The 12875-nt window shown below is 36.7% G+C and overlaps 1 pseudogene; it reads right to left on the bottom strand.

Annotated features, from left to right (window-relative positions):
• Positions 1-543: 543 nt before the first annotated feature.
• Positions 544-8054, bottom strand: LOC107746430 (V-type proton ATPase 116 kDa subunit a-like; annotated as a pseudogene).
• Between the last annotated feature and the right edge of the window lie 4821 nt (positions 8055-12875).

The raw sequence follows: 12875 nt of genomic DNA, 5'->3' as shown, positions 1-12875 counted from the left end.
CATAACTCTGAAGTAATGAATTTAGGTAAATGGGTGCAGAGCCAGTGGTGGTTTTGTAGGCAAACATTAATGCATTGAATTTTATGCGAGCAACTATTGGTAGCCAGTGCAAATTGATGAACAGAGGTGTGACGTGCGTCACGCCTTTTTGGCTCGTTAAAAATTAATCTTGCTGCCGCGTTCTGGATTAATTGTAAAGGTTTGATAGAACTGGCTGGAAGACCTGCCAAGAGAGCATTGCAATAGTCCAGCCTGGATAGAACAAGAGCTTGAACAAGGAGTTGTGAAGCATTTTCCTAAAGAAAGGGCCTGATCTTCTTGATGTTGAATAAAGCAAATCTGCAGCACCGGGCAGGTTTAGCAATGTGGTCTGACTGAGAAAGTCATCAATCATAACTCCAAGGTTTCTGGCTGTTTTTGAAGGAGTTATGGTTGATGTGCCAAACTAGATGGTGAAACTGTGATGAAACGATGGGTTTGATGGAACCACAAGCAGTTCTGTCTTGGCAAGGTTGAGTTGAAGGTGATGGTCCTTCATCCAGCAAGAAATGTCTATTAGACAAGCTGAGATGCGAGCATTAAATTAAATATAAAATGTATTTCTAATACCTAAATGCTTTAGAAAAAAAAATTTGAGTTTAAATTAAATTTTGTTTAAATTAAATTAAGAAAATATTAATCATTTATCAAAAGTTCTGTTCACTGTGTTACTTAATGAACACCCCTTTGCCATTAAAAATGGTTCATTACAACATCATGCAACCAGCATCATGTGATGTTATTTTCTTCTGTGTTGAACATTTTGAACACATTATTTTAAGCCCTCCCCCTTTTTTTAGTATTTTATCTACAATCACCTATTTTCAATGAGTATATTGATTGTCAGCTATGTTGGGCACATTGTTATGGTTTGTGATACTTTTATGATTTCAGTTCAAATATATATTCAAAAATGTAATTATTTACAATGGATTCATTTGTTAATTTATTTTTAATCAAAGATGCCAGAACAGCCTAATTTCACCCCTACGTACTTACCGTTCTCCTGTTATTCCTCCTGTGCCTGAAGTACAGGAAGAGCGGTTTTCCCAGTAACAGCACTGGAACTGCCAGCATTGCCAAGCACACTAATACCCTCTGCACTATCATCTAAAGACAATGAGAAGACATGAATGCGTTAGTCATGGCAGAAAACTATAGTACAATGCAAAAAAAAAAAAGCTGAAAGAATCAGTGCTGAATGATTCTCTCACCTGTCCTGGATAAAGTGGTGGGTTGTCAGGGTTCTCAGCAAACACGAACATGTCAATGAAGTGTATTAGGATGCTGGGAGCGCAGTCTGAATCCTGAGGTCCAAACGCGATCCATTTAAACACCACCATGAAGACAAGGTACCCAAAAAAAACACAGCATGAACACTAGCTCAGGAATCAACACCAGGAACATGCTGCTCACAACCCCAGAGTACCTGAGGCCAAGAAAAAAACAAAGGAATTATAAATCCACTAAACAGATCAGAAATATGAAGCAAATCAATGTAAACAAAAATTATTCGTACTTTATGACTCACATGTAGTTGAAGAAGGATAAGCAGACTCCAAAAGTCATATGAATGACCCCTGATCTTCATCTTATAGGAGTTGAGGAAGGTGAGGTGGTTATTGGCAAGACTCCAGATCTAAGGACCAGGAAATGAAATACAGTCAAATCTAAACCTTAGAGTGAGCTAGACACAAGGGTGATTTCATTAAAGGCCTTGTTACTGGGTCAATACCAAATGGATATGGTCCCTGGGAAACTCCACTAATATTCAGATCCAAAGTGAGGTACTGGTTGCTCCTGAAAGTTTCATCACTGAACCAGTCCAGAAGAAAGAAGACATAAGTGAAAGTGAGTGTAAAATGAGATCAAACAGGCAAGCAGCAGTGATGGATAAGTGATAAGTGAACACTGTTTTACAGTGTATATGTGTGTTCACATTAGTGTCTGTTGTCAATAGTGTAGTGATGTATGAAGCACAGCTCACACAGAAGACACTTTCAAACCAAGCAACTTTCTGTTGGTCAACATGGCAAATCTGCTCGACTGCCCAACTTGAACCCGTTGTTAAACCTGTTTGGGCGAATCTTTATCCCTCACATGAAATTGCCAATTGAACAGATTCCTATTGAAATTACTATAAGGGTGCAGTTGTGGCCTAATGATTAGAGAGACGGACTTAAACAGTCAGTCTTACTCCAAGAAAGCAGGATGTCATAAAGGGAAGGAAGTCCTGAACTTCCTGACAACCATTAGGAATAATTAACAATGTAGAATAAAGGAATTTCTGTGATTTGTCTGTGTTTCATTCAGTAGCTTGTCAGAAGGGTCTACAGGGTTGTCTGAGATGCTCGTGTAGAAAAGAAAATATGCATTTTCAGTTTCATTTAGTGCTTCTAGTGGTTTGATGTACATATTTTTGTAGTTATGGAGGACACAGTGGAGATTGGGCCTGGCTTTGAAATTTTATTTTGATTCACTCCAGTAAATTGTTCAGGGTGGATTTATTTTTAAAAGTTAATTTCTGCATAAACACATACCCGGAAAGGAACTGTTCACCCAAAAATAAACATTCTGTCATCATTTACTTACAATTATGGCATTCCAAACCCATAAGACTTTAGCTCATCTTCGATTTCTGTCCCTTCATTGAAAGTCTAAACAACCAAAACATTTGATGCTTCAAAAAGTAAAGACACTGTAAAAGTAATTCATATTAATCTAGTGGTTTAAGTCTTCTGAAGAACCATGATCACTTAATACGAAGAACAACTTTTATTTAGGCTTTTATTCACATATAAACATTGATACTTTATATAACATTGAACTTTGTCTTAATGCTCTTAATACATTTACATTTATTCATTTGGCAGACACTTTTACCCAAAGCCAATCTCTCAGGGTTCATTAAGTATCTTCATTTGAGTTGAACAAATGTCTTATGGGTTTGGAACGACATGAGAGTGAGTAAATGATGACTGAATTTTCACTTTTAGGAGAATTAATATAGTCTTGCTCTAAAAAAAAAAAAGCTGTTGAACATTTCCACCATTACTATCCTTGTCATTAGAGCACTGTTAAACCTTTAAGTTAAAATCTACCTTATGGTTAATCTTTGCCTTGGATGTAATATTGTGCATGTTCCTCCAGTTGTAGTGCTGCATCATGGGTTTCAGGTGCCAGCCAGAAGAAAGAGGGCTGAGTCCTTTACTGAAGCACTCATTATAAACAGCCCCAGTATAAATGGAGAACAACCCCATCAGAAGAATCAGATATCTCCCACCAAACAGCATACGCCAAATCTAAAAGACACACATAGAAAAAGCTAACAAACAAATGCTGTACAAACCTAAAGAGCATTCTATAAGTGATGGATGCGAAGAAAGCAGACAGATATGGTACTGTTTAAAAGTTGTGATTATTCGTTTTTTAAGAAATTAATATTTTATTCAGCAAGAATGCATAACATTGATCAAAAGTAAAAGTAGTTATAAGACATTTAAAGATATAATGTTACAAAAGATTTACATTTCAAATAAATGCTGTTCTTTTGAACTTTATATTCATCAATAAACTCCTGAAAAAAAAAAAAGCATCCCAGCTGTTTTCAATACTGATGATAAGAAATGTTTCTGGAGCAGCAAATTAGCATGTTACAATGATTTCTGAAGGATCATGTGACACTGAAGACTGGACTAATGACTGGTGAATATGCAGTTTTGCCATCACAGGAATAAATTTTATTATAAAATATATTCAAACAGAAAACATTTATTTTAAATTGTAATAATATTTCACAATATTACAGTTTTTACTGTACGTTTGATCAAATAAATGCAGCCTTGGTGAGCATAGGAGACTTATTTTAAAACAAACAAAACACTTTCCGACCCCAAACTTTTGAACAGTAATGCATAATCTCAAAACTGCATAGTATGTTCTATTTAAATGTTTTTCTTAGTCTGGATGGCAGCTGCAAAGATTAAGCTGTGTAGAAAATGAAAGCAACCTCTTTAGTGTTATTCCTCATTTTAGAGTCTCTTTCCTCCAGAATCATCCACAGAGCAGCCAATGTCATGAGTAAACCGTGACCAACATCTCCAAACATCACCCCAAACAGGAAGGGAAAAGTAATGACGGTGTACACAGCTAAAAAGGGAACAAACACACACACAAGACATTTACTGCGATGGGATTTCGTATCTTCCGTAGGTTGTTTACCTCAAACTTTAGTTAACTAGAATGACTTGTGTCTGCTTCCATGTGACTGTGTGTGAGAGATACCTGGATTAACCTCTCTGTAACTGGCTACACCATAAGCATCCACAATGTTCTGGAAGCGAATATGTTGGTGCTAAAGAGTGTTGGAGATGTGGGTGCAGGTAGACGGTTGTAGAAGGAGTCCACACTGCTACCACTTGTTCTCTAAGAAACAGAAAGGACAAAAAAACAATACTCCATTGCAAAATTCACTGCTCCGAATCCTGCTGTAAATGAGAAAATAAGTAATTTCCTGCATTTCTAGCCCTCGCCCTCTATACTTCTTCAATACTTGAAAATCACACTTGACTTCTTTGTGACGTATTTTGTGTGAAACAGTTTATTAAATAGTCTTATCTCACCGTTCCTTCTATCAGAGCGGTCTGCAACAGGGGAAGTTTGGTAACGGGGCACCAGGCCTCTGCGATGAGACACTTGTCTGTAACTGAAGGGCTGCAAAGGTTAAGGACCGTCACTGCACAGCTTTACACTTCTGCACACATATCTTCCACTGTGGCCTCTGACACATGCAGCGAGACAGCAGCTGCTGCATATACTGCTCCGTCTGAGACAGCACCTGAATACAATAAAATTCATACATTTTAAGTGTTTCTGCAGTGCCTGAGTTCTTTTTGGTGCTACTGTATGGTCTTATTTCAAAGCAAATGTAATTGTGTAATGAAAGGAACATTCCAGTCACCATTTTGATGTCCACTATCCTGCTTTCCAGCCCCTGAAGTATTCCTTCTCTCTCCTCCAAACCCTCTGGATACACGAAGGTATGTGTGTGGAAACTATGAAAAGAGAGATTCTCAATTTATATTATTCATTTATAAATGGGATTATAGAGATTGGAATAATGTGATATCATGAAAGTGTACTATAGTAAGCTATAATTAAATTTAATTAAGCTATAAATGCACCAATCACAGATCTTCTTCACTTTCTGCCCAATCTGCTCTCCCCAAAAAGAGATCCCAAAGACACTCCAGTGAATCATCTCTCCCTGTGAGAAAGAAATACATATGATGTATATGGCCAATTTCATCTAAATGAGTTGCCTGATTCAGTTAATATAACACTCTCTTACAGTGTCTGGCACTTCCAGCCTTTCCTCCATTTCCCAGAAGTCTACAATGACGTAACCACGACAGACCCTCCATAGCAGCCTCTCAAATGCTGGAACCTTTCACGGATGGACCACACCAGTGACAAAACTGTGCAGGAAAGATGTCAATAGCATTATTAGGGGCTTGTTACATACTTGTTCACAACTGAAATATGAAAATAATATACAACTTACTGCCTAAAGGTGTGGTCACATTTACCGTTGCTCTGCAAAATTTTGCTGACGAATTTCAGTCAATAGAAATCCATGTGATTGGGAGATTTGTGTGAGGGTGAAAAGTTCCCTATGCAGATTTTGTTCATGTTTAAGTTGAAAGTGACTTGTTGAAAGTGAAGTGTAGGTATCCCTACATTAGTGATATTTCAGCGATATTCTGAGAGGGAAAAAGGTTCAGTCACTTGTCAACGGCTTGGAGATGAATAAAGCACAGCTCACACAGAACTCCATTGGTCAGTGTAGTGAATTCAAGTGACCAACTTGAAAATGAGCAAAATCTGCAAAATCTTTTTCGCCCTTATGCAAAATTCCCGATTGCACAGATTTCTATTTGAATGACTCCATTTTGCCTGCAAAACTTCACAGAACAATGGCCAATGTGACCGCACCATAACATTTCTCACTACAGTCTTAAAAATAAAGGTTCTTTATTGGCATTGATGGTTCCATGAGGAACCTTTAACATCCATGGAATCTTTTCATTGAGATTCAAAAAGATTAATTGAGATTCAAAAGATTCTTTATAAAGGAAAAAAAAATTTTTTTTAGATTAATAAAATGTTCATCGCACTAAGAAAAACATGGTTCTCTTAAGAACAGTTCACTGAAAGGTTCTTTGGGGAGAACCAAAATGGTTCTTGTATGGCATCACTGTGAAAATAGGCAAGGATTACAATGATTGCTACCCTCCCTCTTTTAGATGGATATTGTCCTCACCTCAGACACATACCTTGCCTGCTGTCCAATAGCACTGTGGTCTCAAGAGTTGGAGGTGGAACCCTGAAGGACGTTATGAGAAGGTTTGGTGGATATCTGACAGACATCTCTTGATAGTAGGCATGCTAAGAGCCAGATTTTTTACCTGTGAGGTTGGTAGTAAAATGCTCTGCTTCAGGACCCTGGGTCAGCTGGTTACGTAGACTGTCCCTATTCCTTGATACCTACATGCAAACTGGGTCAAGATCACCACTTGCACTACATGATATTCTTTCTGGAACACCAGATATTCATTCAGCCTACTTTTTCCTCCTCTTACCTCTCTGAGTTCTCTGGCCAGTCTCTCGCTCTCCTCCTCAATGGAGAGCAGCTCTCTAGGCTGTGGGGCTGATGGGATTGGTGTAGCTGTAGGTAAAGGCCCTTTCAGAGGAGGACAGAGAGAACGACTGATCTCTTGCTCCAGATACTCTGAGGATGAATGGAGGGAGGGGAGAACATGTTGAGGATGTGCACAGTGATTATGCTACAACTATTTGATGGTTGATGAGTGTCAAAGAGTGCCTGAAAATAAATAAAATGACTAAAATAATGATATAATACTTGCTGTTGTGGTAGATGGTCATTGAAAGGTGAATATTTAATAATTACATAATAATAGGGGTAAACAATGGTTGGTTTTAGAGACTTACTGAGGTACTTTTTATTATGGATGCATGCGCTTTATTTCACTTCTTTTGGATTGATGAACTGCAACACCCGCTGACTGCCATTAAACAGCTTGGAAGATCAAAGTCAATTTTTAATACAATTCCGATTGGATTCATCTGAAAGAAGGAAGTCTAGGATGTAAGTAAGGATGTAAGGAAAGTAAGGATGGCTTGAGGGTGATTAAATAATGGGCTAATTGTCATTTTTGGGTGAACTATCCCTTTAAGAGAAATAGTGGAATAAGACTATTATTTGAGGAATAAAAATCTAACACTATACTAAATGCTAAAAACCTATGGAATCTGAAAAATAATTTTGAAAAATAACATTGAAAAATAATTTATTTAAACAGTTACACTTTTATAAACAATAATTAGGCTATAAATGTAACACTGAATACATTTACAGCTGTGTTGCAGCAAAGGAATTTTCTCGCGTTTACCAGACAAGCAAAGCTATGCAAAGAGACACATTAATTGTCTTTCGGCACAGCGTAATGGAACCTAAAAGTATTTAGAGTAATCATTTGACATATTTAATGAAAATGTGATGTGGCTTCATGGGAATGGTTGGAGTCTGTCGAAGAGCACTTAGCCTAATGCTGTCTGCTGGGCAGTGCGTGAGTGCAATAGCGGCAGTGTCCCGTTACTGCAGAAGCATAGCGTAGCAACATAAACAAAACCCGACGACATAAATAGAACATCAATGCGAACTGAAAAAACGCCATTGAGTTGCATCTGAATCACTTAGCTTTATATAATATTAGCGGTATTTAGAATTTATGTGCTGTTTTCTAAACTGATTTAATTAAAATGCGCATTAATCTGCCGATCTTACCGTATATGAGAGATAAGGATCGATAAATCCAAGATGATCAGTGTGAAAAAAAAAAAAAATCCACAATTTGATCTCATGGTCGGTTGTATTCTGAAGCTGTGCGATGTAAACTGCAGATCTTTGAGCTCATGGCCTCTCATTACTCCTGATCCAGTCATTGCCATGTGATTCAGCCACTGAATTAGCCTCTTAAGACCCGAGAAAAGATTTTTAGGAAAAAAATAGTCTTTACATTGTTTAGAGCATAAAAAAATGATTATGAAAATTGTAAAAAATGTGACATGTATAGTCTCAGAGAAATACACCAAAATATAATGTCCTCATATGAGGTCACAGGGTCTCAGGAGGTTAGACCTGCTACAGCACACAACCCAAGAGCTTCAAATAACACGCATCATTTAGTGCCAGAGGAAAAAAGTCATGCCAGAAATGGTGAAAGAATTTATTTGACAACTTCATTGTAATTAAATAAATAGTGAAATGAATAGATTTGACAAATGTCAATGCAATTAAGAAGCAATCCTCCTTTAATACAATTGCAATAAAATTAAGAGATCATAAAAATAATATCTGCAATGGCAAATTTAAGATTGCACAAAGTAGGCTAATGGGGGAAAAAATCATAGTAATCCATTTCGATTTACATTATTGGCTCTTAATGCATCAGATACTGTATTTTTTCCCTTCTATTTTGGAAAAAGATATAGTAAATCACAAATCAAGGGAAGGAATATATTTTAATATGTAGGCTAATACTTTTAATTTTAATATATAATATAATAATTATAATACATTTAAATATATGATTGGAATGGTAAATTCAGATTTTGTTCAGTACAGAGAGAGAGAGAGAGAGAGAGAGAGAGAATGACATACAAATCAAATCAGTAAATTACTCTTTAGTTTAATAACTTTACTGTGGCCAATTACATGCTCTCAACTGGTATGACTACATTGATCCTTTAAATTCAAGATGTTCATCTGACAGTCAGCCTCAGCAGAGCCGATAAGACCGTCAGGATGGAAGTCAGCAGACAACAGAGCTGCAGGAGTGTGAAGAGCTGGATTTTTGGCTTTATTTACTAGCATAATAGTATAAAATACTGAATTATTTTTATATAAAAAAGAGGGATAATCCCATTCTGTTATTAAATGATAAACGGAGGAGCAATGAATATGTAACCCCCAAAAAGTGTAAACACTATGGTTTTGTAGAGCTATAAAAATGTCTGTTTGTGCACCCCAACCCACCATAAAACATAAAAGAAACACAGAAATTTTGAAAGTGAGGAGGATGTCTGCCCCAGTTATAATAGTTGAGAGCAAGAATGTGACCATGCTCAGTATAACAACACAGAGCATGAGGAAGAGACAGGTATGTTTTAGTCACCTGTTCCTCAGAAGAGCTGACTGGTAATCTCTGGTGGCATGAATAAAGAATCACAGCAGCCTCATGAGCTCTCACTATCTGCATTCAGTTGCCACAGGCAACTCACCACACCTGAATACAGCACTACAGACTGGAGGATCACATGGAAGGTAAATAGTGAAAGTTAGGGACTTGTGTACAAAAATCTTTAACATTTAGTGAGACAGATAATATTTGTGAAGGCAGAACTACCATCGATTTTCTGTCTTTCCTTTAAGACTAAAAATTATGTGAAATATAAAGGGTTGTTGTGAAATCCATGGTGGGTCAGCCTGGCAACATCAATTCAGGAGTGATCTAAATCAGTGTTTCCCAACCGGGGTGCCGTCTGTCGAGAGCAGGGGTGCCGTGTAAAAATATTTTTTTGATATTTTTAAATTGCTAAAATGTTCAAAAAAGCAACTATTATATAATAGACATTTCTGATGTCGCCAATAATTAGAGATGCACCTAAATTTCGGCTGCCGAAAATTTGTTCACCGCGCAGGATTCACTATCACGTGGTGTGACGCTCTGCGTATTATCTCATCAGAAATTAGCCTTCTGATTGCCACCATTGATGGACAATTTTTAATATTAAAAATATCTGTATGACATTATATTCTGCAGTTCTTCCCTGTTGTACCGAATATCTATACTTTTCAAATTATCATATCGAAGTTAGAAATTCAAATATTGTGACAAAATTAATTTTGTAGGGTGCCACAAGTTTGTTAAAATTTCCAAAGGGTGCCGCGACTAAAAAAAGGTTGGGAAACACTGATCTAAATTACCACTGTATGTGAGCAAAATAATGATCCTTTTCTCTAACAGGACCAGAGTCCATATTCTCCAAAGACAATAATCAAAGTTATATTCAGCAAAATCACAGAAGCAGTAGTTTTCATTTTCAAACTGTATTCAGAAGCAAAGACTGGGGAAGTTTCCTTCATGGAATAACAAGCAAACAAACAGTAAATAAATAAATATAATTGTGACGTCTTATCTCACAATTCAGCCCTTTGGCTCTCACAATTCCGAGTTTACATCTTGCAATTCTGAGTTTATATTTTGCAATTCTGACTTTTTTTCTCACAATTCTAAGTTCATATAGGCCTATCTCACAATTCTGCCTTTCTCACAATTACCAGTTTATATCTCTCTTAATTCTAAATTCTAAGTTTATTTTCCTCAACTTTCTGAATTTGCATCTAGCAATTCTTTTTTTATGGTTTACATTTCGCAAAACAATGCAAAAGCTAATAGCAACTTTTTATCTCACAATTCTGACTTTTCTTTTTGCAACTGCAAGTTAACATCTCGCAATTCTGCATTTCTTGCAATTCTGAGAAGTCACAAGAAAAACGTCAGAACTGTGAGAAAAAAAAATTATTTTATGTTTTAATTTTTAACTTTTTTTGTGTGTATTCCAACAAGGCCTATACATCCCTCCCACAAAGTAGGCTACTTATGAGCATTGCACTGAGACCATAGGACTGAGACAGATGCATGCTGGGATGGGTGGGGTCCTTTAGCCACGCCTCTGACATATGTATCCTGTTACGTTTCTTTATGCAGACTTGCCAGGCCTCTAGGGTCTATGAATGGAGACCAGTAGCTGTTGCAGGAAATATAGAAGGAACAGCTGAAGGCAGGAGCACTAGCATAAATAGATGATCCAGTCCCGGTCTCCTCTATATTTGGGAATATGAATTAGGTTTGTAGAATAAAATTAATTAATTGGTGTGATGACTCCCCTGTATTTATTTTAAAATTATTAAATCAACAACAAATTGTTGTGTTAAAGCCAGGCTGTTAAAGCTACTTTTATATGATAAGTTCCAAAAATATTCTAAAGCTCAATCAGCGTTCCACAAGAAAACAAATAGTCAACTATTTTAACACGATAAGGCAATGAAGGGAAATTGCCAGTTATTAAATATCAAATAGGCCGCCTACCACACATTTAGGGAACAAGGTTGTAAGGTTCTGCTCTTCGACATTTAAGGTATGGATCATATTTATCACAAGCAGAGATGAGCAGACTACGCTTGCCATATGTATTCTTTCAAATACTCAGTCCAAACCTACACACATCAATCCTCACAACAGCATTAATATATGGGATCAGAATCCCATATTAATCCCTCATCGCACTCAAATCGGTGGAGACAAAAGGAGCGGAATGCGCCCGGGCGGTTTATTCGCACGACAGCAGAGGGGCTGAGTTAAACTCTACCAGATTCCCACAGGATACTCCTACCGATGGTGATTTACAGCTCTGTTACACGGCTAAATCCTCCATTTTCAACGGAAACATCCACCATATTAATGAAACTGTGAGTAGCCTATGCTATGATCTTTCTGTGTGAAGAATATTATCTTTGTTAAAATTGCGAAAATAACGCAAGCTTTACGCGATTTAAAGCGATTGTTTTCCTTATACAAAGTAGTTGTTTTTCTGTAAACGATGTTTTAAATCCCAATACATCCGTTTTCTCCTTTCGCTTTACAATAAAGGTAACTATAATCCACACTCAAGAGTCGCGTGAGCGTTTTTTGTTGACAGTCATCCTACTAGTTTTAACAGGCGCCTAAGATTACTATTTTGTCAAAAATTGCTTTATAGTTGTTGATAAACATTTTCCACTGGTTTTTGGTCGATGTTTTTTTCTAAGTAACGTTATTGTTGAGATGAAACCAAAATCTTGAGAGCGCACAGACAGATTTGCATCTAACGTTACAGCGTCTCAGTCTAATTGAGTAGCCTTATATAGGGACATTGTTTAATTTAAAATTATAGCCTGTTTTTTTTTTCTTCGTTCATTTATTGGGTTTCTCGGCATTACTAAATCTAATTGTTTCGTGCATTCGCGCGTAACATAATGATGTCATTGAGGATCTGGCCCAATCATTTAAAGTTAATCTAACGCGCTTCAGGAAAGCAGGCCATTAGCCGCCATTTGTGTGGGCGTTCCAGTGTACTAAAACACCCTCTGTCTAGGCTATTTAATTAATAAACACTGTATAAACTGTACTACACTTAAACGTTTCTTAAAGATCGCATAAGCATGAATTGCAACTGAACCGGTGGGGGACTAACTTGCAGAAGAATGCTGTCCGTGTGCATTTTGAAGAAGTTATGAGTTTTGTGGATTGCCTGAGTGGTTTAACACTTGATCTTGAATCTTTCACAAATGACTAATCTGTTTTTGACATATATCATCTATATAAATAAATATATATAGTATAAATACGTATATAGATTATATGTCCTTTAGACAAAATATATGCTAAAAGAATATCTTTAAAGAAAATGTTGTATTTTTTATGTTATTTTAACAGGTTTTTCTGCAAAATTTTGTTCATGCTGATAATTTAGAGACCTTAGAAATTCATGTATGAAATATGATACGGTAGGCTTTATGTTTAATATCAGCCAGTATTACTTTTGTTTGGATGCACACAGAAAAAAATAAATGATACGCTGAACAAGATGTTTACACAATGCATAATTCTGATTGCAGGCATATGCCAACATGTGTTCTGTCCTATATTCCG

The sequence above is a fragment of the Sinocyclocheilus rhinocerous genome, unplaced genomic scaffold (genome assembly GCF_001515625.1).
Source record: "Sinocyclocheilus rhinocerous isolate Xijiao unplaced genomic scaffold, SAMN03320098_v1.1 scaffold2026, whole genome shotgun sequence".
Lineage (NCBI taxonomy): Eukaryota > Metazoa > Chordata > Actinopteri > Cypriniformes > Cyprinidae > Sinocyclocheilus > Sinocyclocheilus rhinocerous.
Note: the sequence above shows the minus strand (reverse complement) of the source record. Positions and strands in the feature narration are given on the sequence as shown.